The following is a 3,397-nucleotide window of genomic DNA, read 5'->3' on the forward strand; positions in this document are numbered from 1 at the left end:
GAGACCCAAGTCCACTGCCCCCTGCCCCCAGCAGGAGACAATGGCTCCCAGCGGAGCAAAGCCTGGCTCTCCCCTCCGCTGCATGCTTGCTGTGGGCTGGGGCAGGGGTAGGTGGGTGGTCGGCTCCCCACCATCGCACACTCCCGGGGAGGGGGGTGGGGGGAGGCAGGAAGGACCCGTGACCCCCAGATCTGTGCACAGGGTGGGGCGGGCTGCCCGCTGCTTGGGCTCCTGCCCTGCTGCACTCCCCCGGGACCTCCACAGCCCAGTGGGTGCAACCCAGCATTTCAGGGTACAGAGGGGCTGCACAGGAAAGCTGTTTACTGCTGTGATCTTCGCAATGCCCTGCCGACACATCATCTGCACACGTTGTGCCCCACAGCTGCCATGGGCACAGGGGACACATCGCCAGGGCAGTGTGGAGCTTGCAGCAGCAAGCAGCTTCCCTTCGTGGCCCTGCTTTGCCCTGCAGCACTGGGTCGCACGCGCCAGGCTGCACAGGCCCCAGGGGAGGAGCCTCAGCCTGCAGTGGAAAGCCTGCCCCACCCCCACCCCGTGCACAAATCTGGGGGGCATAGGTCCCCTCTGTGCCCTGGGAATGCACACAGAGCAGCAGGGAGCTGGCCCCACCGCCCCATCCTGCTCCCTACCAGGGCACCAAGCCCCAGACATCCCTCGGCTGGGCAGCAGCCTCAGCCCTGGCCCTGCCCAACTCCCTCCCTATGGGGGCCTCAATCCTCTTCCCCCGCTCCCCCACTTACATGCAGGAGCTGCTCTCCAGGCTGCCTGGCGTCCATGTGCATATACATGGACATGGTGCCCCCTGCCTGATCATCCTCCTTCAGCTCCCTCCCAGCTCCCTGCAGGCTGGAACTCTGTGAGCCTGCAGGGCACTTGCTGCAAAACTGCAAAATCTGCCGGTGTCTCTGCTAAAATGAAAAATCTCCGTTTTCCTCCAGCAAAGGTGGGAATCCATGTCATAACCAGTGGTGTGTGATTCATGGGGATTTTTTTTTGTACTGCAGCAATTTTTCACATGGTATTTGGGTGGCTCTTTCAAGTGTGATCTATCTCTCTAGTTATATCTGACCAGCAGAGACTCCCTGTGCCTGAAGAGTGACTGCACCCAAAAACTTGCCAAGAACTTTTTTCCCACTACTCAGTTGGTCTAATAAAAGATATCACATCGTCTCAAAGAACCTTGCCTGCCTATGTTCTTAGACCAACACAATTAGAACCAAAAACCCAGCATTTATCTCTCTGGAGGAGTGTCCTTGTTGAGTGAAAGCCCTTTTGGGATTTGTGAGGTGACAATCGCAGGTGTTCTCCTCAGTGAAAATTCAGTGGTATCGGAGGGCTTGGCTGTACATTACAGATTTCTTTGTGTGTTTAGGGTGATCGCTGGTTCTGTACAGATATGTATGTTGGTCTGTTGGTTTCTTGTACATGACGGTTTGTATTTTATGATTCTTGGTATTTGCCTCGGGGGTACGAGCACAGGCAAGCAAGGAACCCTGCCCACGGGGGAATCTGGGACAGAGGTAACCCAACCCTGGAGAGAAAACCCTGAAAGGAAGAACCACTTATCTGTTTCAGGATGCCGAACACAAAACAAGCCACGCCAGGAAGAAAGACCTGCGCAGTTCATCAGCTGTGCTTATCTGCAGCTGGAGCCAGCATGGGCATGTGACATCAGTGGGGAATGCTGCCTGGCAGGAGAGATAAAAGCTGGCACCAAGAGTGAGCCAGGGGAAACGGTAGAGGCAGTGGAGGCTGCAAAGATTCCCCACGCTGGTTGCAGCCAGATAGCAACGATGTGATGGTGTTGTTCTTGAGGAATTCTTCTTCCAGGTGGCCCATAAAAAGGTTGGCATATTGTGGGGGCATTTTGGTGCCCATAGCTGTGCCCATGGTCTGAAGGATGTGTCGGTTATTGAAAGTGAAGTTGTTATGTGAAGTGGATGAAGTGTATAAATTCAGTAGTATCTTTAGATCTGCACTCTGAGTTGTAGTCTTGCTCTTGTAAATATGTAAGGACTTGGATGCCATCCTGGTGTGGGATGTTGGTATATAAACTAGTAACATCCACGGTGGCTAGCAGGGTGTTGCTGGGAAGGTGGTCTATGGTTTTAAGTTTTCGTAGGAAGTCTGTTGTCTTGGACAAAACTCGCTCTTTCAGTGACAAGACGTTTTAGGATGGATTTGATGAAACCTGATATTTCCTCAGTGAGGTTGGATATTGTAGGTCTGCCTGGGGTCCCTTGTTTGTAGATTTTAGTGAGCATGTAAAAGTCCCTGAGTTGGGTAGTGGGGAGATCAAGTTCTGTAGCTTTTCTTGTAGTTCAGATGAAAATTATTTGATGGTGGTTTTGAATTTTAAGGTGAAAAGGGAAATTCAACCTTAAGTAGACCTCAGCACTTTTCATCTGTAGATCCCAAAGCACTTTACATAGGTGCCTAAGTTTTGTTGTCACATTTTTACAGATAGAAAACTGATGCACAAAGAAGTTACAGAGTAATACAAGGTCATGTGGCAGGTCCATAAGACTGGCAATCCACTAGACCAGTGATTCTTAACCAGGGGGCTACAGCACCCTGGGGTGCCATGAGATCCTTTTAAGGATGATGCGGGTTGCCACACAATATTAGCACTGGTAAATATGCAAACACCTATACATACTCTGCAAGATAAAACTAAGGATTTCAAGTAAGAATCCATAATGTAAACAATTCTGACCTTTTGTGGTGTTTCTGAGCTATCTGCAACGGAAGAATTGCTCTGTTAATTTTCCACAGTAAAGAAACAAGTGAAAGCTATAAGCTGGCATTTTTGAGGGGGCTTTAAGTCTAAAAAGTTTGAGGATCACCACACTAGACCATATTGCTGTGCTTATGAAAATGAGGGAAGAACAGGTCTTACTAGAGTCATAATCCTAACTAATCGATGCCTTGCAAAGGACCTGTATTTTGACTTGCAACAGCCCTGCTAACCTTCTCAAAGGAGTCTATCAATCATCCTCAATGATGTCAAAGAGGGAGGTTATTTTGCTCAGTACATAAACGCCAACTGGAAAATAGAAAGGGGTGGGGGAGAGGGCAAACAACTTACTTTAACTTGTAACCAGACTCAGATTTGACCCAGGCCTTTAGAAAGGGTAATGCATTATTCCAATGTCAGCAATTAAATACTTACGTTAAAAATATGTAAATGGAAAAGCAGACATATTTAATTCCTTTCAAGCCCTTCACAAGTAATTTTCTTTCAATACTAGAGAATATCTAATCAGGGTTTGAAGATTATAGGTTGTGTCAATAAAATTCTATGGACTTTTCCATTACTTAACACATTAAAACAGAGTGGAAGAGACAAGTTTGTTAATGAGACTTCATTAGCGTA

Source organism: Alligator sinensis, unplaced genomic scaffold (genome assembly GCF_000455745.1).
Source record: "Alligator sinensis unplaced genomic scaffold, ASM45574v1 scaffold847_1, whole genome shotgun sequence".
In the NCBI taxonomy this organism is placed as follows: Eukaryota; Metazoa; Chordata; order Crocodylia; family Alligatoridae; genus Alligator; species Alligator sinensis.